Source organism: Equus przewalskii, chromosome 12 (assembly GCF_037783145.1).
Source record: "Equus przewalskii isolate Varuska chromosome 12, EquPr2, whole genome shotgun sequence".
Taxonomy (NCBI): Eukaryota; Metazoa; Chordata; class Mammalia; order Perissodactyla; family Equidae; genus Equus; species Equus przewalskii.
Window position 1 is genome coordinate 31,408,267 of NC_091842.1, and position 24,132 is coordinate 31,432,398.

A 24,132-nucleotide genomic window follows, 5' to 3' on the forward strand; every position below is an offset into this window, starting at 1 on the left:
TCACCATAACAACCTTCTTCCATGGGGCAGTTTCATGTGTTGTACCTTCTGCTTGGGACACCCTTCTCTCCTCTCTTTGCCCAGGGAAAACCTACTCAAACTTCAGATCTTAAATCAATCAACCCCTTGGTTAGATCAACCCCTAGGTTAAATCATCAATCATAGTCTTTTTCGCATGCATTTCTGCTTCACTGCACTTGCATTTTCCTGTGCTTTGTTGACTTTTGTCTGAATCTCTGTTTAGACATTAAGCTCCACAAGAACAGGAATTTTATATCTTTCTATTTGCCATTGTTTTTGCTCCCCAGAGTACAGCACAGCACCTGGAAAACAGTAGGTGCTTAATAAATATGTTCTGAATAAATGAAGGAAACAGTTTGCTTAAATTCATCATTTCATTTAACATGGGGATAGTTTTGAGGATGTTTCTATTAAAATCTTCTTTCACTGAGCACATAGCCAAGAATATTTTCTCTAGTTTCAGCACCAGAGACAAATTGTCTCATGAATAATTGATTTATCTTATTTTGTCTATAGATACTGAGAATTAAGTTACTGGTTGTTTTTTCCTTTTTGTTTGGCTCCTAAGCAGGCCTGAGTGAAATGTAGCATTGAATTCCAGCTAGTTATGTTCATTAATCAAGATCTATTTATTCAGCAAACACTTATTGAGCACTTGCAGTGTGGAAAACACTGTCCCAGGTACTAGAGATACAGGAGTGAGCAAAACCAGATAAGACTGTTTCCTAAAGGGGCTTAAAATATTTATTTAGGTAGCTGTTAATTAAAGAATCATACAAATAAGTCTCACAATTACAATTCTGAGATGTGCTATAGAAAGTAAGTCTGTAGGACTATGAGAACTTAGAACATGAGGATTTGTTCTGGTCAAAGTAATGTTTGAGGGGATATCTGAAGAAGAGTAGCAGTTAATCACGCAAAGAATGGAGGGAAGAACATTCCAGGCAAAAGCATGAGCAAATGTCCTCCAGCAGAAGGAAGCATTTAACCAGAACAGATCAAAATTAGGCCAATGTAGAGGAATGGAAAGGGTAAGGAAGAATATGGGAAAGATGAGTTTGGAGGGCTATGCAAAGGCCAGATTGTGCAGTCTCTTGTAAAACTTGTTAAAGAATTCTGTCTTTATTTGGAGGACAATGGAAAATCACAAAAGATTTTTAAGGGTAGGGGCATTTTTATTTTCAAAGAAAAAAATCTTCATTGACTATAATGGGGACATAGCATATACATGAGTTTATAGCCTTAATATTTTGTACAACCTAATTTTTACTTCTATAATACTGTCTGTGGCTGGATTCCCTAGAAATAGAGCCTAAGACAGGGATTCTTTTGCAAGTGGTTTCTTGAAAAAGGGCTCTCAGGAGGAGAGTGAAAGGATAGGGGAAAACAGTTCATCGAGGATGGGTCCCGGGTGGAGATTAGCTTCAGCCTGATCCCAGTGGGAGCTCTGGAGCATGCCGTGCATCACAGAGTTGATTCCACCTTGAGGCCAGGGAACCAGCAGGGCTCAACTGTGAGCCATCAGGAGCCAACACTCCTGTTAGCTGTGAAAGGAGATCTGAGTGGGGTTTCAAAAGTGTCTATCACTCATGCTTTATTTACTTTTTCTTGATTTGGAAAAGATTTAATTTTAAAGTATTTATTTATTCCGCTAATAATAAATGCATGTGATTAACAAAGAAAAAACTAAAAAGATGTGTAAAATGTCTCCAGTTTTCTTCCCCAGAGGCAACCACTGTTAAGAATTTCTGGTATATCCTTTCAAAAGTAGTCTGTAGGTACTTGTCTCTACCTTTGTATAAAACAAATCATGGCATGTACGCCTGTTACTCTGCACCTTGTTCTCTTCACTTGACAATAAAACTCACAGAGTATTCTGTATCAAGTCACAGAGAGCTGCATCATCATTTTTAATGGCTGTAGAGGGTTGCATTGTATGTCTGTACCACAGTATATTCACCTTGACTTTTTCACTGAGTATTCCTTATACAGCTGTACTATGCATATATCTATAAGCCACCTCAAATACTTGGAACAAAGTAGAAGGTAAATAACTAAAACTAAGATATGGGATCTTATGTCCAAGAGTTCCCCTGGGAGACTAATCATAGGACCTGGAAATGTCACATTCAGAGAGGGAAGCATATTTTTTCCTGTATGACCCTGCAGAGTCCAATCAGCAGTGGATAGTCAATCATTTCATTATGGCTGGAGGACCTTGGCTGAAACTCCTGTCATTTCATCTGAACATGGCAGAAGTCCCAATTTCAAGCCAATTTCAGAGCCTATTTCATTGGTTCCCAAGGAATCTGTTATGATTACATCCAGAGCTCTCCAAACTTTGCTCTAGACTTTATTGATTTAATGTAAAGCCTAATAAAATTCTACGGCTTTATAATAAACTGGCCTGATCTAGATTTGGGCTCAAAAGCAACAGTGATGGTGCCTTTTTCTATATCTTTATCTTTGGAGATTTAATTGTCTTATCTAAGTCCTGGTTTAATGGAGTCGAAGGTCTGAAGCTGTTCCTGCCTGGTTCTGTTGCAAAGTGAACAGCTGACATTCTTACAAGATGAAGAGCTGCTTTGAAAGCTAAAGACAGAATCTTGGCTTCTCTCCTGAGACAGCCTGCACAGCCATGATTCACACACTGCAGGCACCACCGTGGAGCTGGGTTGAGGTAGGGTTGCTGGTGTTTCCTCAAGCGGGACCTCCCCGGTTTCCTTCTTTCATCCTTTCCAAAGGACAGATGCTCCATGGCCAGATGTCGTGATTAAAACACATGACCCCAAATTGAACGTAGCTCTGTAATTCCTGTTTGATTCTGTAAGAAGTGACGTGGATAGAACTTAGATGTCTGTTTTTTCTCAGATAAGTGTGTTTCACCAAGAGACAACTAACATTAAAGAGTCGCAATCAGACACAGTATTTTATACTGTCCAGTGTCTAGGTTAAAATGAAGGCACTATTGTAAGTCTGGGAATAAGCCCTTTGTTGTCTGAGGATCAGTAGGTTGAGGTCAGATGTTTTGTACCTTGTACCAAAATTGACCATGACTCCGGTTTGTATCCCTTCACTCTCTCTTTGAAAGAGATAGAAGTGAGGAGCAATTGCCAACTACTTTATCCAACCCTGCTCAGTGAAGGTGTTGAAACCAATATTCATTATTAGCAAATCTGATATTTTCAGTTGGTACAATGTGACACTGATGGATTATATATGTAGATGGTCATTTCTTCTTTCCACTTTGTATTATTGACAGCCTACTGGGTGCTGGAATCTACCTAAGACATAATGCTTCATAATTCTCCACTAAGCCCCAGATTCCTCATATATAAAACAATCAGGAGATTGTTGTAACTATTCTGTAAGGGACAACTATTCATTGTCCCTTAGCACAATGCTTGGGACATAGTAATTGCTCATTCAGTATATTTTCAATAAATATTTAATGAATGCCATGAGTGAGGCACTGTTCAAGGTACTGGAGACATATACATAATAAGGGATATGATGCTTACATCCTAATTTTGGAAGATAAATAAACAAATAATCAACATAAGTTTAGACAGTAATAAGTGCTATGAAAATAGCTAAACAAGATAATGTGATCAAAATTGAACAAGAGAGGAGAGATTGTAAGATGAAATGAAGTGGTAAACTGGTCTTAGGCTGTTTGCCCTAAGATCCATCTTTTTCACTTCTTTATTGTGATCTTAGGCTCAGAGGGCTGTAGGATGTGTTTCTCAGCTGGATTCTAGATGAGTTCAGCCAATGGGAGACACTGGTGGGATATTAGAGGGATGGAGGAAGGAAGAAGCCAGGGTATTTTTCTCCCCCATCCTTCTGTGCTAACTGGGTCCCCAGCAGTGGTTGTGTTTCTCCTGTGGCTTTAGCTTTTGCTGGGCAGGTCTAAAGCTTTTTCCAGCTTTCACCTGGTGCCGCTGACTCATGAAATCCAGTAATACTACTTCCTTCCTTTGGTTTTCCAGCTTGAGTGGACTTAGTTTTCCTGCTGTAGCAAATCTTTGAGTTGTCATTTCTTGTTTGGCTTCAGAGCTTATCCATCACATGCATAACTAACTGCCTACATTAAATTCCCTCTGTTTCACATACTTGGGAAAGTTTCTGCTTTCCTGTTTGGATCCTGACTTGCACAAGGGGTTAGAGAAAGTCTTTCTCAGAAGGTGCCATTTGAGACAAAACTTGAAAGACTGAAAGGTAATTGTGTGATCTGGAGGAAGAACATTCTAGGCAGAGGGAAGAGCAAAGAAAAAAAGCATTGAGATTATGATGACCTTAGAGTATTTGAGGAACATAGAGAAGCCAAGTACAATTGGAGCATGGTGAGTGGGCAGGAGAGGGTGGAAGACAAGTATAGAGAAGAAGGTGGTGGCTAGTTGGTGGAGGATCTCATAGACCAAAGTAAGGATTTTGGATTTTATTCTAATTGTGCTTGGAAACCGTTGGAACATTTTAAGGTGAAAGAAGGGGCATGCAAGTAATATGATTTATATTTGCAAGAGATTGTTCTGACTGCTCTGTAAAGAATATTATAGGGTTATAAGACTAGAACAAAGACAAGTTATGTGCCTGTTGCTTATGACACAAGCAAGAAATGACGTCAACTTAGGCTAGGGTGGAAGCAAAGGAAATAGAGAGAAGTGGGAAGATTCCTAATATGTTTTGGAGAAAAAGTCCACAGAGCTTATTGATGAGAGGATTGAGGAAAACAGAGGAATCAAGAGTGACTCCTGGAATTTTGACCTTGGAGTTTTTATTGATCTTATAATTTACCCAGATGAAGAAGACAGTGTGTTACAGGTTTTCAGGGGCAAGAGAATATTTGATTTTGGATATGTTAAAGTAGAGATGCTTGTTTGACAGCTAAATAAAGTTAACATGTAGGGAGCTGTAGATCATGTCTGGAGCTCAAGGGAGAAGTCCTAGTTAGAAGGATAGATATGGAAGTCAACAGCACAAATCCATGGGAATGGATAAATTACCAAGAGAAAGAATATAGATATATAGCAACCATTATTATTATTACGATTGTCTTTATTGTTGTTATTATTAACCTACAACAAGGTTTCATGCTTCCTCAAAATAAAAGTTTCACCAAAGCTTGAGACTTTCTAAGTTGATAGAAGGGAATGATGGAAATGGGTATAGTGAGCAGCCAAGTGACCAATTTGCCTAGATGTTTGTTAGAATATTCTTATTCTTTTATCTGTAGACCAGATGGCTAGCTGGGTAAGTAGTGAGTGTGATGGATGGTCTGGGACTGTGAACATCACCTCCAAGTGCAAGTTTTCTGGAGAGAAGCCCAGGCCAGTTTATTATAGAGTAGTGAATAAATCTGATTCATATTCACATTTGGAATGAATAATTGAGTCACCCATACCAAATTGCCTCCTATAAAATGTTTCATCAAGAATAAGACAAGGTGTGATGAGTAGATATGGGTGTGTAAAGACTTAGCCTATTTGATTTTAAAAAAGAAATTTGAAACAATGGTTTTTAAGGCCAAACCAGTTCTTTCCAGAAAATTCTCCAGAATAAGACTAAGGAAATATTCATGTATTTCAAAGCAAAAGAGTTAAGTAAGGCATAGTAAGCTCATCTATGACCTCCTTATTCTTAGGTCATTGCCTAGTGAGTCTCCAGAAACCTAATTTACCTGCTGCTGTTGTTAAGCAATACCTCTTAGGCATGTATGGGGAAGCTCTGATAAGAGAAAATGTATTGAATAATCACAGAAGATGGAATGAGGAGTGACCTAGGTGTCACCATATGAAAGTCAAATATACCCAAGAATAACACCAACAGCAGGGTCTACAGTGTTGTTAGTTCACTCTTCAAGCCTTATTTTAATGCATCTTAGAGATGAGCGTGCATGTCTGAAAAAGTCACTTCTTTGGCTGTCCATTTCTTAAATTGATAGAGCATCCTTGGCTCTGTTAATTAGAAGCAGGAGCACATAGTGCTGCCTGATGAATAGCAACAGGAAGATGATCCAGGATGATATTTTATCTTCTCCAGTGCCAAATTCAGAGCATGCCAGCGTTGAGGACGGTTTGGAAGTCTTCGTAATATTGGTGCTAAACCAATTTTTTCACATGCCTAAATTAGGCTAATCAAATCTGTCAGAATTCTGAACATCGAGATGTCACTGCTGTCAGGAAGTCCCTCTTGCCTTGGATGGTGTCAGATAGAAGCCTTAATAATGGCTTCATTCTGTTATTTTACCTATGAATGCTGTTTATCTTCAACTTTCTCGTTTTCTCTCCTGTTTTTACCCCAGTGGACCTGGTATGTGATAAATCTATGAATCCATACTGGTTGCACATTCATGTGGCAGTGGTGGGATGGTGGAAAGACGACAAATAAATAAATAGAAGGCAAACCAAATCTAACAATAGGGCACAAATATCTACTAGTTTTGGTTTTTAGTTGTTGTTTATATTTTTGGATATTGGAATTTCCAAAGTGAATTCTCTAGCCGGTTCTCAACATGGCACTTCTTTTAAAATTTTAGTGCTGCTCTCGTATCTCAAGACATTGTAAATCTATGCTAATTAAATTGGTGTGGTATTCGCATAGCTATAGACAAAGAGACTGATGGAACAGAATAGAGAGCCCTATGATAGAGGTGGCATTGCATATCAGTGGAGAAAAGGTGGATATTTTAATTAATGGTGCTGAGACATTCATTATCTATGTGGAAAAACATGGAATTGGACCTCTAATTCACGCTATGCACAAAAATGAATTCCAAGTGTATTAAGCACCTAAATATACAAGGGAAAAATATAAAGGTTTTTAGAAGAGAATATAGGTGGATGATTTCATGAACTTAAAATGTGGAGGGATTTCTTAAACAAGACACAGAAGGCACAATCCATAAAGAACATGATTGATAATTTTAACTATGTGAAAACTAAGCATATGATGTAATCAAAAGACATCATATAAAGAGCGAAAATGGAAAATTTGGTGCTGACTTCCTTTGATTTGGGAATGTTGGGGTATCAAGACCATCCCAAACTATAAGAATGTCGAAAAATGTGAGGGCTGCTCAGACGTGACAACTTAATGCTGACCTCGTCTCCGTTATCCGTGACCCTGTCCTTCCCATCACAGTAATGGAGACTATAAATTTAGCATAATTGCTATTTCATGCTTATTCTGCAGAGTGTTAAAGTGCTTTTGAACTACTCTAGTTAGAAATATGTGCTGTGGCTTCTCTCACTCTTGCCAAAATTACAATTTCTTCAAAGAACTGGAGTTTATAATTCAGAAGCATTTGTGTGTGTGCACACACATGTGTGTTTGAGAAGCTCAAGAAGAAGTAAAAGTAGATTTCTTCCCCAGAATTTAAATGTAACACATGCTCATTATAGAGAAAATTTGCAATATAGAAAAATAAAAAGGAAAACTTAAGTCATTCAAAATCTTCCTACGATCTATAGGCAACTATTACTAACATTTTTGGGTTTTTTGGTGAGGAAGATTTGCCCTGAGCTAACATCTGTGCCCATCTTCCTCCACTTTATATGTGGGATGCTGCCATAGCATGGCTTGCTGAGTGGTGTGTAGGTATGTGCCTGGGATCCGAGCCCTTGAACCCCCGGACCACCAAAGCAGAATGAGCAAGCTTAACCACTATGCCACTGGGTCGGCCTCTCTTATTAACATTTTGGTATTTGTTTTCTCTATGTGTATTACATTGTAGTACAGTATTGTAGTACAGTATTGAATTCTGATCAATCCACTTAAGATAATACAAGCTTCTTCTGTGTTGTTACAAACTTGGTAGAAACATTTTTAACAGGAGCCCACGAGAAGCAGCATACCATCGCCTTTAGGATGACAGGCTCCAAGTTACTGCCAAGTTTGAATACTGAATCCACCACTTATTAGCTGTTGGTCATGGGCAAGTTGCTGAACATCTCTCTCCTCAGTTTCCCCATCTGTAAAATATGCTTATAACAGTATCTACCTCATAGGAAGGACTGTTGTAAAGATGGAATTTGATACCTATCAATTGTGCTCCGCAGGTAGTAAATGACAGTTGATGTTATTAATATTGTATGTGTAAAAGGATTGGTGGGTTTCACCACCCTCCAGGCCCACTCAAGTATTAGTGCTAGAGCTTTCCTTGGTATTTCTCATTGCTCTCGGTACATAGAGGACCCTACAGTTGAGGGGCTTACGAGTATCCTGAAAGGCATCAAGCCATGTGGGGTAGTTTGGAGGTCTTCAAAGGCTCAGGGCATAGGTGGATATCCTTTGCCTGAAGACCACTGGAGACCTGCGGGTAGCCATTGCTGGAAGGCCCTCATTGACAGCAGTGAGAACTGCTCAGTGAGGTTCTCAGCATCTGCCCCAAGATGGGCTTCTGCTAATGGGGATGTTTGGTCTGTCTCTTGATGCTGACTTCTCTTCATGTGGTCCCTCTAGGTCCACTCCCCATTTCCTTAATCTTAGGCAGCATCCGCACTCCAAGATCATGCCTTATCTCTTCTTTCAACCAGGAACAGAGATGGGAAGTAGAATTGCTTAGCCTTTTCTCTCCAGTCAATTATTTGTGCATAAACTTCATCAGCGAGCTTTTCCGAAAGGCCATTCCTTGTGATTATCAAGGCTTATTTTGGAAGTTGAAAAAACTGGATATGGACTGTTTCTTTCTTTCCCTTCTTACCATAAGAACCCCAATTTCATTTGAATGCCTCTGATTAACTAGGAGAAGGGTCATGTATAATGGAGTACAGAAAAGAAAACCACAGAAATTAATATTTTAAGGTATTATCTCATCATAAATGAATGTATCATAATTTACTTAATCACTCTCCTATTGCTGGACATTTAGATTATTTCCAATTTTTAGCTATTAAAATGACACTGTGATTAACATTGCTGAAAACTCTTTCATATTTTGGATGGCTTAGGATGAATTACCAGAAGTTGAAATTCTGGGTCAAATAATACAAAAAATAATAAATGCTTTAAGAATTTCCTTTCTTGTGTTAAGGGTAGATTGCATTGCTTTATGAGGTAGTAGAAAATTAAGCATAAGAACAGGGTCAGATTTTTTAAAATATTGCCATTTAACTGTCTGCATGCCTGTAATATCTGTTTATATTGACTAAAAAGACCCTTGGCAACTTTTTGATGTCTAAATTTCTTTGACTAATGGTTTTGTTCTCTTGCTAAACTATTAGTATCTTTGGGAATAGTACAAGTTTAAAACTATGCACTAAAAGAAAGCCTTCATTTTATCAGATCTTTAACCAAGAATCGATTGATGGAGGCAGCATGGCCAGTGGGACAAAGAGGTAGTCAGGGCCACTGGTGTCACATGTGGCACTGAAATGGGTTCTTGGAGGTGCCAATAGCCAACCTTCCATCTGCCCAGTCTTTAAAGGGAAATGAATGGGAGAATGGACTGCGTGGGGCATCAAGATCACTATTATTCCCCATTCCCTTTGCAATATTTTCAAACAGAGGATAGCATATCAAAATAAACACCAAGAACAAAGACATCTCTGATGTGCTTTTGTGCTGGCAGGAGAGTGTTGTCTGCTCTCACAGATGGACTTAGCTTTGTCCAATGAAGAATTCTGCAAGGGGTGTTATCACCTGAGCTTACCATAGACACCAGAATCTTGAATGAGATGGGTGTCTATCCATTTATAACACAAAACTTTATAAGGGCAAAAAAGCGTTCATTGAGAATAAACAAATGATGTTAGGGAACATTATGTACAGCTTCATTGTGTACTTGAAACAAGCATAATTATATAGAACTAAAAATGCTGTACAATAGGGCTTGTGATTAATATCCAGTTGATCCTTGCTAGGAATTGCTGAAAGCTTTAGCCAATGACTCTATTCTCATTTGATCTGGATTTTTCTTTCTTTTATAAAACCTCTCAAATCTGTGAATTTTTTTCTGCATATCTCATGTTCTTCTTGCCTTATGTGGACCTCTGCTGGAATGCTTGCTTCCCTGAGTTAAAGAACTTATTATCAAAAATTACAGGAAATCCTCAGTCTCTGAAAGTGTAAAGCCTCAACATTTAGTTTAAATGTGGAGCCATCATCAACTGTGTTGCCATGGAGATTCTTCCTCCCATGTGCTCTGAAACATGTCTGCTGCCAATTATCCAGAAATAACTTCTCTATTTCTATAGAATCTTCTGTGTCTCACCTACTGCTGCCTCTGTAGTCTGTTTGAGCTTTGGTGGAAGGGGGAGGGCTTTTCATTTCTATTCCTTGCAGGCAGAAAAGATAATTTTCAATGTCTCCAAGCTGAAAAAGATCCCCCACTGTGTCACTTCCTGTGTAACACTATTAAGCATCCCCCTTAGCTGCAGTGGATGAAGGCTAATTTTTTTTATCCATTTCATATAGTAGAATAGACTATGACCTTGGTGGCCATGGTGGGAAAGGTGATTATGGGCCCCTTTTATATCCTTGGTCTATTTTACATTATAGACTCTCAGGGCTTATTTTTCCCCCAATAGATATTATTTTCCATATGAGCTACCACTCAGAGTCACTCCATGAGCAGTCAAGAGTTGAGGATGAATTTGTCTACTTCCCTATCTTGATTTGGACTCTCCATCCCTGGGAACTAAAGAGTCTTCCTTGAACTGATTGAACATCATGTGGGCAGGTTTGAAAGCACTCAGTCTACAAGCCCTGAGCTAGACTCAGTTGTGGCTTTAAACAGAAGCAGGATGTCAACTGTGCAAATCCCTATCTTGATTCTCCCTGTGGGCCAGCAGCCTCTCATGCTCTAGGAGCCTGTTTTATCTGTTTCTTCATGCTGGAAGCTGATGACATTTTTGGGGTTGGTCATTCCTTCTCATAGGCTCAATCAAGTGGTGTACCAAGACTATTCCAGCTTCACAGAAGAGCTCCATTGTGTTTTATAGATTCACTTTTTTTTGTGCTGAGGAAGACTCACCCTGAGCTAACATCTGTGCCAATCTTCCTCTATTTTGTATGTGAGTCACCGCCACAGCATGGCTGCTGATGAGTGGCGTAGTTTCATGTCCAGGAACTGAACCCAGACTGCTGAAATGGAGCACAGCAAACTTAACCACTAGGCAATGGGGCCAGCCCCTAGATTCACTTTTAGAGAGTAGTTTAATAAACACAGATCTGTTCTGAAGTGCAAAGTTCCCTGAATTTATAACAGGCATGAGGAAACTGGGAAAGTTCTTGGAACACTTTGCCCAACTTGGAGGCCTGTGCATGAAAGGAAATGAAAGGTTTGTCTGCCACCCCTCTCATTTTTACTGCCCACTGGGAGGCTATAATCCAAAAGGCTTGGAGAATACTATGGAACGGATCCCAAAGTATCACTGGCTGGGTCTGAGATAAAGATGATGGATAGTGGAGGAGGGGCAATGAACGATTGCCCAATCTCACAATATTTGCAGGTCAATTTCTGAGTTTCAAGCAAGCAGGTTCCAAATCCTTCAAACTGTTGAGTCTTCCCTAGATCAGAATCCCTAGAGAAGCTGCACATAGTGGACTGATAAGTATGATCACTGAGTTTTGATTCTCTATCTTTGGTAGATACAGTGACTGCCTACTGGTCATCTGACACAATAGAAATCACCATTCCTCTTGATAGCATCAATTGAACAGTTTTCTTCTTCCTTTCCAAAGTTTTGTACCTCAAGCTGTTGTAGAAGAATAGGGGTTGTAGGGAGGGAGCACTGTGCAGTGCTCAGAAGATGACAATCTGTCAAAGAGTAGCCAAAAAGTGGCATTGCAGGGTCAGAAGGGAGGTACGCTTCAGATTTAGATATTACCAATGAACATTTTAAGGAATCTCTCCTCCAAAAACAGTCACATCAGTGCACAAAACTGGTACAAGAATGTTCATTGCAGCATTATTTGTATTAATAAAAAATGGAAACAACCTAAGTGTCCAACAAACAAGGACTGGCTGAATAAATGACAGAGCATCTATACAGTGGAATACTATGTCTGCCTTATACAGAATAGGGTAGAGCTTTAAAGTATGACTCCACATCGGAATGTAACAATGAATATATGGGCGTAGAAAAAAATCTGGAAGGCCGTGCACAAACTTGTTAATGATGGTTAGCTATGGACAATCAGTTTAGAGAGAAGAGATATTTACTCTCTGCTCTCTTATATTACTTATAAAACATTTTTATATATTTATTTATTTTTATTGTGATAACATTGTTTACAACACTATATAAATTTCCTATGTACATCATTACATTTCAGTTTCTGTGTAGATCACATCCTGTTCACTACCCAAAGACTGATTACAATCGATCACCACACACGTGTGCTTAATCACCTCTTTCACCCTCCTCCCTTTCCCCTTCCTCTCGTGTAACCACCAATCCAATCTCTGTCTCTTTGTGTTTGTTTGTTGTTGTTTTTATCTTCTATTTGTGAGTGAGATCATACAGTATTTCACTTTCTCTCTCTGACTTATTTTGCTTAGTATAATACCCTCAAGGTCTATCCATGGTGTCACAAATGGCCAGATTTTATCCTTTTTTATGGCTGAGTAATATTCCATTGTGTATATATACCACGTCTTCTTTATCAATTCATTGTTAGATGGGAACCTAGGTTGCTTCCAAGTCTTTGCTATTGTTGATAATGCTGCAATGAACATAGGGATGCATATATCTTCACGCATTTGTGTTTTCATGTTCTTTGGATAAATACACAGCAGCGGAATAGCTGGATCGTATGGTAGTTCTATTCTGAATTTTTTGAGGGATCTCCATACTGTTTTCTGTAGTGGATATACCAATTTGCACTCCCACCGGCAGTGTATGAGAGTTCTCTTTTCTCCACATCCTCTCCAACATTTCTTATTTCTCACCTTGTTAATTATAACCATTCTGATGGGGGTGAGGTGATAGCTCATTGTGGTTTTGATTTGCATTTCCTTGATAGTTAGTGAGGTTGAACATCTTTTCGTGTGCCTGTTGGCCATCTGTATATCTTCTTTGGAGAAATGTCTGTCCAGATCTTTTGCCCATTTTTTAATTGGGTTGTTTGTTTTTTTGTTGTTGAGATGTATGAATTCTTTATAGATTTTGGATATTAACCCCTTATCAGATATATGATTGGCAAATACCTTCTCCCAATTGTTAAGTTGTCTTTTCCTTTTGTTAATGGTTTTCTTTGCTGTGCAGAAGATTTTTAATTTGATGTTTACTCTCTGCTCTCTTATATTGCTTATAAAATATTATTAAATGTCTTGAAAAAATCAACTCTCCATATTTTTTCATTTTATTTGTTTGGTTAGACAATCTGAATCAAGGGCAAGGATCATGTCTATGGCAAAGTCCCATGGATGTCCTCAGGTCATGCATAATTACCAGCTGCCCAGTGATAACTCCATCTCTCCCTCTTCCACTCAAGAGAGCACTCAAAATGACTTGAGTCAGGGCAATAAGATTATAGGGGTAACCTTTCCATATGCTCTAATTTACTTTTAAAAGTAAAGGGATCCATAAACTGTATATTTATATGCCATATATATCAAATTATATGAGACACAATGTGTTGAAAAAACAAGGTTGACAACCACTAATATTGATGGGCAGTCATTGCGTTCGGGTGAGATGTGCAGTGTTGTGTGTAATACCAAGATCAAAGTGACCTCTTTACCTTACAGCTGCTTGAAGTAGAGAAGGAAAGTATGTATCACGAGACAGCTGATGATGAGTTCCTGCCTCAATTTGAGTGCCTGGATATTCTGAGGACAACTTCCAGCTGGGGAGACTGAGGGAGGTCTTCATGAAGGAGGTGTCTCAACAAAGTGGTAGGATGAAAAAATTTGGAGGTATGTGTAGATGAGTTGATGTCCGGGGAGGGGTGCGGGAGGCGAAGCTTGTCTTCAGAGGACACTGCATCCTCCATGAAGACAAGGGACTTGTTTCATTTGCCACTCTATACCTAATGTTTACAGCCAGACATAGACAAGGCATTCAATAATACTCATTGTGTAAATAACAAGTCAAAGTTAGCATCAGCAATGCAAACTAATCTTGTCTGCAAAACAGCCTATGGATCCCAGTGCCTTGTTGGTAAACAATAGCTGTTCTGCATTTTTCTGATGTGCTGGTTCCCTGGGAGTGCTGGTGGGATAAATTCTTCAACAACAGCCTTGGACGCCTGCTTATTTCTTGTGTCCACAGCTTTTTATTGATTGCTGAGCAGAATACAAAGAAAGAAGACAAGATCTCTGCCAGTTCACTGATTCCTCTGTGGGACTGGCTTTTAGTAAGCTGCACGTTTGCATGGCTCCAGATACTTACCTCTGTGTTCGTGTGACCCTCACCCTAATTCCCTAGTGGTGATGGATAGCTGGAATTGCGATTCCCCTCTTACAACTGCCTGACCAGAAGTGAGGAGACTTGTTACAGGTCTCACAGCTCACGATTGCAGAGCCAGAGAGAAAATCTGTGTCTCCCAACCTTGCTGCAATTCATTCTAAGTGCACAGGCTGGGACCCTGTGAGGCCTCCGTGAACAGCTTGGTAAATCTTAGGAGGGACGGCTTGCTGCTGTAATTAAGGTGTGGATTATAGGTTTCCACTCCTCTGGGAAGGAGGAAAAAGACAAAGCAAAACAAAACAAACTAACAGAAACGCCTCTAAGGCTCTTCTGCTTTGTGTATTGACTTGAAGGTTTCAAAGTGTACTGAGGTTTCCATGAGATATGGATGGTCTCTGCCTTGTTTGAGTTTCTGGGAATATCAGGAATAAATTTGCTTTTTTTCCCACCATTGTTGGAATTCTTGTTGAATTTCTTGTGTTTAGTTCTTCTGAATACAACCCTCTTTAATTTGCAGTGAGTAAAATCCATCCTTCCATGTCAATTTCCCCAATATTTCCTTCTCCAAATAGTCCTAGACATTTGGGCAAATAAGTAATGGATTATATATTCTGAGCTGTGTGGTCAGGGCTCATCCTTGGAATGACCATGAAGCATTTGCCCACATTTGGTTTCTTCCTTTCCTTTTTCATCTTCCCCTTCAAATGCTCACTTCCTTTGTGTTTTCCTTCTTTTCCATATGTGAATCGATCTTTTAGCTCCAGGAAAGCATTTAAAAGTAAAATTGGATATTCATTCATTCAATGGTATTTACTGCAGGCCTGCCATGTGCCAGGCACTTTGCTGTTTGTATCAGCTTTCTAGTGGTGTGTAACAAATTACCATAAGCTTAGTGGCTTAAACAAACACACTTGTTATTTCACATGCTCTGGGGGTCAGGAATCCAGGCACGGCTTAGCTGTGTCCTCCACGCAAGGTCTCATCAGGCTGAAATTTAGGTGTCTGGGGATGCTATCTCATGTGATGCTTGGTGTGCTCTTCCAAGCTCACTGGTTGGTGGCAGAATTCATTTCTTTGTGGTTGTGTGACTGAAATCCTCTTTGGTAGTTGGCTGGGGACCATTCTCAACTCCCAGAGGCCACCCTCAAGTCCTTGCCGTGTGGCCTCTTTCTCTCAGAACATGAGAGCTAACTTCTTCAAGACACTGGGCAAGAATCTGCTGCTGCTGCTTATCTCTCTGACTTCATTTAAGGACTCACCTGATTAGGCCAGCCCACCCAGGATAATCTCCCTTTTGATTAAGACAAAGTCTACTGAATAAGAACTTTAATTATATCTACAAAATGTCTTCATCTTTCCCATATTTGTAACCTTATCATATTATACAGGGTGTGTATCCCAGGGGTCAGGAATCTTGGGGGCCATCCTAGAATTCTACCTACTAAAGTTATGCAATAGAGATACAACTGTGAGTAAAACATGCCTGTTCCCAGCCCTATAACATTTATATTAAGTGGGAGAGCCAGTAAATAATAAACATATATTTTTAATTTGTGATAAGTTCTATGAAAGAAATAAACAGATTGATATGAAAAGTACTATGCACAGATGACATTTAGATGGGATAACGTTGATACAAAGCAATATGAAGGCTGAAAAGGAACAGTCATATAGAGATGTGGAGAAAGAGCATTCCATCCAGGCTGACCAGCAAGTTCAAAAGCATGGGGGTCAGAAAGACCTGTTCGTTTTTGAAGAGCAGAAAGGAGGCTGGTGTGCTGGGAGGAGAGTGAAGGAGGAAATGAGGTCTGAGCGGTAGGCAGGGGCCAGATTAAGCAGGCACTCAGAAGCCATGGTAAAAAGTTTTGGAGATGGGAAGCCAAAAGTAATTTTAATCAGTGGAGAAATATGATCTGATTTGTTTTAAGATCTGGGACATTGTGATTTATAAGAAGAAATATTTATTTGGTCCTCGTCCCATTTTTGGCACAAAGCTCCTAAAATCCTTGGAATTTCCTAAATAATGAGAGAGATAAAGCTGTCTTTTGTTATGATAATGAGGTGGCTTTTGGAAACAGAAAAGGATATGACTGGTTGCCAGTGGAGCGAACCTTATGATTAGAAGGTTGGAACTTTCAGTCCTACCCCTCGACCTCTGCGGAGGGGAGAAGGGCTGGACATGATCACCAATCACCAATGGTCAATGGTCTAATCAACCATGCCTCTGTGATGAAGCCTCCACACGCCCGAAAGGAGAGGGTTTGGAGAGCTTCCAGGTTGGTGAACACGTGGAGATTTGTGGACAGTGTTGAAGAGAGCTTGGAGAGAGCTTGGAAGCTCTGTGCTCCTTCCCACGTAACTTGCCCTATGTATCTCTTCCATCTGGCTGTTCCTGAGTTATATCCTTTTATAATAAACCAGTGATCCAGTAAGTGAAATGTTTCTCTGAGTTCTGTGAGCTGCTCTAGGAAATTAATCAAACCCACGGAGGTATTTGTGGGAACCTTCAATCTACAGCCAGCTGGTCAGAAGCCCAGGTGACGACCTGGACTTACGGTTGGCTTCTGAGGGAGTAGAGAGCCATCTTGTAGGACTAAGCCCTTAACCTGTGGAATCTGACAATATTTTCATGTAGATAGTGTCAGAATTGAGTTGAATTGTAAGACACCCAGCTGGTGTTGAAGAATTGCTTGGTGGCGGGGTTAAAACCTCCACATGTTGGAATTGTGTGCAGAGTTATAAGATCACTCTGTGTGGAAATTGGATCACAGAAGTTCAGGAGAGGAAGCAGGGAGACCAGTTTGGAAACTTCTAAGAGAGTCCAGTAAAGAGGTGATGGAAGGCTGCACTACCGTGGTGTCCGTGGAGATGGAAAGAAGGAAATGGAGTTGAGACATATTTTGGAGCCATTAAGAAGGACAGGAGTTGGTGATGGATGGGATGTGGCACCTAGCAAGGGCAATTCAATTTTAGAAGGTTAATCGCTTTGCTTAAGGTCACACAGTTAACAAGCATCCGCAGGCAGGTCGTGGATGCGGATGGTCCAACTCTAAATCTGTGGCTTTCTCTCCATCTCTCTAATTCTTTAGAGAAAGAACAATGTGAACCACGCGCTCAATATCATTAATTGAGGTTGCTGACAATATGCTGCAAGTCCACATTGTTTTTCTCTTAAAAAATGCAAGTAGAGTTGGTGGGAGGTTGCTCAATGTACTCGGCATGTCCATCTCTTTATTGCAAGCTGGAGTAGGATGATGCTAGAAGCCCTGAGTGGAATTGTCTGCCAGTGGAAGTGTCAGTGGATGACAAGACTGCAAGGAGAAGATCATCTTTCCCTGGAAATTTTCCAAGGAAACGCATCGTGGGGTTCTGGATACTAATTGGTCATTATCGTCTTGTAAAAACACCTTTGTATAATGAGCAAGGGAAGAAGGCAAAGAGGGAGCCATTGCACTAGATTTGGGGTGATTTATGACTTTGATTTTTTCAGTTTGTGAATCATGTTTGAGGGCTATGTTGACCTACAGAACCACTTGAATTATTATCAAAACAAGCTCTCTCTCACTGCCCGCCCTCCTGAGCACCCTGTCCGGAGGAAGACAAAAGCATTTGCATAAGCGCCAGACTAAATGATTTGGTGTCTATTAATCTACATGCTGGAGATAATAGTTTTCTTTTTAAAATGACTGTAAATTGTATTAACACAGACAGGGCTGGTGAGAAATTAAGGGTCTTAGAATGCTGGTGCTAAATCAACAAACTTAAATGACTACTTGCACCACAGATTTTGTCTCAGGATCTCCTCAAAGCCTCTTGGTTTCCAGTGGAAAACAATGAGATATATCTTTAAAGATGAAGCGCACAGAGAGAAGTGCTGCCCTTTTCTGAGCAATACCTGGGAAGAGGCCACTCAGTATGAGTGTCACTGAGACTGTGTTTCAAAGTCCTCCAGCTTCCTAGAGCGGCCAAGAAACAGCTAGGTCTAGGAAATTTGATGATAGCATCGGTGTTTTAGAGGTTATGTTATGAATCTGTCAAATCAACACTTGTTAAGTGGAGCACAGGGTGCTAGATGGTGGGCTGAGTTTTAACAGCAGACCACAGGAGAAACTGAAATAGAGAAATTTATTACTCACAGGTCCTGGAGGAAGTAACTCACATGCCTCAAAGGGCCACCTGGGGAGGTCAAGGCAGAGTATAGACAGACAGAGAGGAGCTGGAGCACATGCCTTTATTAGGGTCTGTGGGTGGAGTGCTTTGGGGTTCCCAGGTAAAGGTTAGACTGGTCAATTCAAACCAAAAGAGCAGGATTTTGGTAAGTCCCTTGGGGGAGTTATCTAGGAGGTGCACAAGGGCAGACTACTGATCACAAGAGCTTTTGGGGAAGTCATATCAGGATGTTACTGCTTGTGACTCTGCAGGTTGTTATCTAGGGCGTGTGCATGCATGAAGTGGCTGGGGTCAGTTTAAGGACCCTGCGGACCACTTAGCCAAACAAAATGGTTGCCAAGGCAGCAATACCATGGAGTAGCTTAGCTAAACCCTCACCAGCTTATTACTACCTCTGTTACAGTTTGTAATAATAATATAATATATAAGAGCTAACTGTTATTGAAGACTAATCTTAGGCTAGGCATTATGTTAATTGTTTTACATTAATTATGTCATTTAATTCTTATAATAATCTTGTCTTGCAGATAATAGCATCATCTCGTTTAAAGGAAATAGAGGCTTAGAGAGATTAAAGAATTTTTCTAAGGACTCTTAGATAATGAATGGCAGAACTAGTATTAGAATCCAAAGGTATTTCACTCTGCGTTTAGTACTTTTAAATATAAAATATAAACATAAAATGAGTGCCTTAGATACTGGAGGTGACTTTATTCAGACATGCAGAAATTCTGGTTTGGTTGAAGTAAATGTCTTATTGAAATATGAGAAAAAAATAGGGTTAAATGAAGCAGTGATTTAAAATCAATAGAAAATTATTTTTTTTAGAATTACTTAGTTACGCCTAGGAGTTTCTCATTCTATAAGATTGTAAAATATAATTACAATAGAAGCTTGTCTGTTCTTTTTTTTTTTTTTTTTTAGGAAAAAAGATGTTAATTTACAAATGACCCAGACTTGCAAATGACGCCAAGTCAATTTTTTTTCTCATAAAACTTCTAAGTTGTGGCTAAATGTTATCATTTCCTTATTCTTCTTCACATTGCTTGCTTCCAAACCAGCATTAGCAGTTGGATTTCTTGAGAGAAGGCATTTTTTTGGGCAAAGTAACACTTTTTATAACTCTCAGGAATTACTGCATCTTTGATGACTAGTGGACTGCAGTGTTTGGTGGTCAGCTAGGTCCACTCACTAGTCACAACTCACAGAGGCACGATGATTTTACAGTTATTCCTTCAAAACGTAAATGGATCATTTCCAATGATAGACGCTCAGCACCACTCATAAATTATTAGAATCGAGAAAGATAAATGTCAACAGTTCACTGTATTAGCAAAAGTAATTGGCATTTATGCTTTAATTAAGCACAGCTTTTAAAATTAAAACCACGACTGAAAAGAGAAATGTTCTCTTTAGCTTAGGTAATCGCAGGCGTGGGAAACCTTTTTTTCTAGAGTATGTACTCGTAACTCAGTCACCATCCCTCTTTAGTTTGTTGGGAAATCCTAGTTATAGACCAAGTTCTATGAAAGAAACTGTTTAGAGATGTCTGGGCTTGCAAATCCATACATACTGTTTCACGTACAGACTTCTGTGATAATGGTGTACTTGTTAAGAATAGAGATTACCTGATTTTTTTTCCCCTGGGAATTCTGATTCAGTAGGACTAGGTTGGAGCTTAGGAATCTGTGCTTTTAGCAAGCACTCCAAGCCATTCTTATCATTGAAGAAATTTGAGAAATACTGCAACGTGAGAGGAAAGACCTCTCCTTGCCCAAAGGATATTGATTTCAAGAAGAGAAAGTTCCCAGCAGAAATCTGAAATATCCTCAAAGAAGTTCCTCATTGGAGGTCCTGTGTGTCATTCTTCCCCACGGTGAACCTGGTTGGTTTTTGAAAGTGACCATAGTGGTTTACCCCCATTGTAGGTGACACAGTTAGTACCACCTCATTCTTCCTAATACATTATTAGAGATATGGAAGAGATATTAAAAATCCCCAGTTGGGCTTCTAGAAATAAATATTATAACGTCTGAAATGAAAAATACACTGGATGGTATTAATAGCAGATTAGATGTTGCAGAAGAAAAGAGTAGTAAACTGGAAGATGTAGTAGTAGAAACTACTTAAAATAAAATGCACGTGGGAAAAACACCAGAAGAAAATGAACATCATGAGTGAGTTGTGAGAAAACTTTAAGAGGCTCAATATATTTGTAATTGCAATTTAGAAGAATGAGTGGGCAGAAAAAATATTTGAGGAAATAATGGCTGAGTGAATTTAAAATTTGATGGAAAGTGTAAACCCATAGATCTAAGAAGGTCAGCAAACTACAAGCACAAGAAAGATGAAGAAAATTTATCCGAGGCATATCATATCAAACTGATACCAGTGGTGAAAAGAAAATCTTAAAGCAGCCAGAGAAAAAACACACACCATGTGCAGAGGAACAATGTTAAGGATGACAGTGATTTTTTAGACACAACGCAAGAAGACAGTGGAACGACCTGGAAGTATCCAAAGAAAAAACCTGTCAACCTTGATTCTATACCTTGTGAAAATATCTTTCAAAAAAAAGAAGGTGAGGGGCCAGCCCGGTGGCGCAGCAGTTAAATTCACACATTCCTCTTTGGTGACCCAGAGTTTGCCGGTTCGGATCCTGGGTGTGGCCATGGCACCACTTGGCAAGCCATGCTGTGGTAGGTGTCTCACACATAAAGTAGAGGAAGATGGGCATGGATGTTAGCTCAGGGCCACTCTTCCTCAGCGAAAAGAGGAGGATTGGCAGCAGATGTTAGCTCAGGGCTAATCTTCCTCAAAAAAAAATCAAGAGAATAAAGGAGGTGATTTAAAGACTTTCAAGACATTTGTAATGGCTGATTTTCTTTTTTAAAATGAGAACATATTGGTTTTTCGTGGAATCAATTTTTTTTAATGGAGAACCTAGTCTGGCCTTTAGGTAGTTTTTATTTTTCCGTTTTGGATGTTGCTTTTGCATCTCATTTTTGTAAGTGAGAGGGAGAAAAAACATTTTGGTAGAGCTAAAAGAAAAATAAATTTTTGATATCAGTACCAGTGTCAGCAGGAAACAGAAGACATTTTCCATATCCTGCTCAGATCTCTGGTAAGAACATGGATTGCAGGATAAGTGATCAAAAAGCCAATCTGGGGGCTGGCCCAGTGGCACAGTGGTTAAGTTTGTGTGCTCTGCTTTGGCGGCCCATGGTTTGCAGGTTCGGATCCCGGGCGTGGACTGAGCACTGCTTGTCAAGCTGCACTGTGGTGGCATCCCACATAAAATAGAGGAAGATTGGAACAGATGTTAGCTCAGCAACAATCTTCCTCACACACACACACACACACACACACACACCACACACGTCAATCTGCTATTCCCTACAGGGAACCTGAAAAGAGGAAGGTAATTTCAACCTCAGTACCATTGTTGAGCTGCAATTCTCCACTAGTTACACATTCTTAGGGAAGTGATGGATTCTAGGTTATACAACACAGATGCTGAATAATTCCTAAAGAGATCTGTTAACTGCAATGGGTATTAATGATATTCATCTTGCAACCAGCCAGAAAAAGTCACAAGCTAAGGAAGCCAGGTCCAGGGCATTTTGTGACTCACACTTTGGGTGTAAAATTTTAACATCACAGAGAGAAGTGATTATCTCTAACACAATGAATACATCGATCCATACATAATTTCAGCTAGCATTTATTAAGCACCTGCAATGTGGCAGCTACTACGTTAGGCATTCAGTTTGCAAAAAAGCAGCACAGAGTCTCCTTGAGAAGGTTACAGACAATGTAAGAGGTAGACCAGGAAAGCAATTACAATACAGTGAGATTAGTATTAATAGAGTTCATCAAAGAGTTATTACCTTATTTGAGCACTAACTATATGCTAGGAACTCTGATAGGCAGTAGAGAACAAGACAAAACTCTATAAAGCTTATAATATAGCTTAGTGGGTGCTCTGGTAACAGAGAGAAAGGAGTTTATCTGCTTTGCCTTGGGTCTTTTGAACTACCATAATTTATTTTGTGGGTCTGGCTTCTAATATTTCTTGGACAAAAAAACTTTACTGCTTTTGGATTTCTTATCTTGAGAAGGAACCCTTTTTATGGCCTCAAAGAAAGTCATAATAAGATATGCATGACTTATCTGATACTTAATTCATTGCTGTAATGGCAATTCAATTATTTAAGTGACAGAAACACATACACTTGTGCCTGGAAGAAATATTAGAGGTTATTTAACCTATTTGCCCCCCACATTAAAGATGAGGAGAGTGAGAACCAAAAACTGCTCCAATGTCATTTAGTTGATGACAGAGTTGGGATTAGGGTCCCTTGGCTCTTCCTGCAACATCTTCTAGCCTCCAGTAGAGTGGGTATGAAGTAGGGGGCATGAGAAATAAGTATGGAAGCCATCAGGACCTTTAAAATTCTGAGTCGAAGAAGCATAGAGATGAAAAGAACAGACGTTCAGGGATGAATTCTACAGAGGGGGGTACTAGATCAAGAATGATGATCAGAACCACAGAGAACACCAATGAGAGTCTTCAGGGGGAGTTTTTGGTTGCCAAAAAAGGAACCAAGAATACTTAACCCTAAAGGTTACACCATGTCTTCCTCAAACTGGGGATTTGTGTTTTTTACTTTAGAAATTTTACAGCATTGGGAGTTAGAAAGCCTGGAGTCAACCCCCAGCTTTTACTGACCATGATATCCTGAGCGGTCATTTGGTATCTCTGAACCTCAATTTCCTCATGCATAACACGCTAATAAAACTAAAATCTATCTTTAAGAGACTCTGTAAATATCGAATGAGATAATTTACTTGAAATGTATATTTTTTAAGTAGTAAATTTGTAGGCAGAATCTTTGTTTTTATTATCACATGTGTGCTTTCTGGCATGAGTTTTTTCGTGGTATATTAGGGCCTAGTACTGGATCTTAGTCCTCCTTTGGTTCTGGGTCCCCAGTAGAGAATAGTGATATCTGTTATTTTGAAACGAATCTCGGGAGGCTTGAATTCAATGTGGTGGATTGAACACATTCCTTTATGTCTGCCCTCCTGTGGCCGAGTGTTTAGGTCCGTGCACTCCGCTTTGGCGGCCCAGGGTTTTTGCTGTTGAGATCCTGGGCGCAGAAATGGCACCGCTCATCAAGCCATGTTGAGGTGGTGTCCCATATAGCACAACCAGAAGGACCTGCAACTAGAATATATAACTATGTACTTGGGGGCTTTGGGGAGAAGAGGAAGAAAAAAAAAGAACATTGGCAACAGATGTTAGCTCAGGTGCCAATCTTTTTTTTAAAAAAACAGAAAGGTCATTGGGTGTCCGCACAATGAATGAAGAAAAATTCTGCACACTAAGCCGCCTCATTGTGAATTTTCACAGCAGCAGTGATAAAGAGACAGTCATGAAAGCTTCACAAGATTAACAAGTGCCCTAAACAATGTGGAATTGGAATGGCATTGGGCTTTTCGAGAGTAACACCATAATCTGAACACTGGAATCTAGAAGACAATGGCAGGTTGCCTTCAGAATTCTGAGGGAAAAATCATT

General features: G+C 39.7%; 1 long non-coding RNA gene across 1 annotated transcript in view; it reads left to right on the forward strand.

Annotated features, from left to right (window-relative positions):
• Positions 1–14,829, forward strand: part of LOC139074757 (uncharacterized) — a 93,765-nt gene extending 78,936 nt beyond the window's left edge. The window contains exons 4-5 of the long non-coding RNA XR_011524496.1: positions 13,718–13,885; positions 14,241–14,829. This is a non-coding gene — a long non-coding RNA (uncharacterized lncRNA). The remainder of the gene's footprint in view (positions 1–13,717; positions 13,886–14,240) is intronic.
• Positions 14,830–24,132: the final 9,303 nt, after the last annotated feature.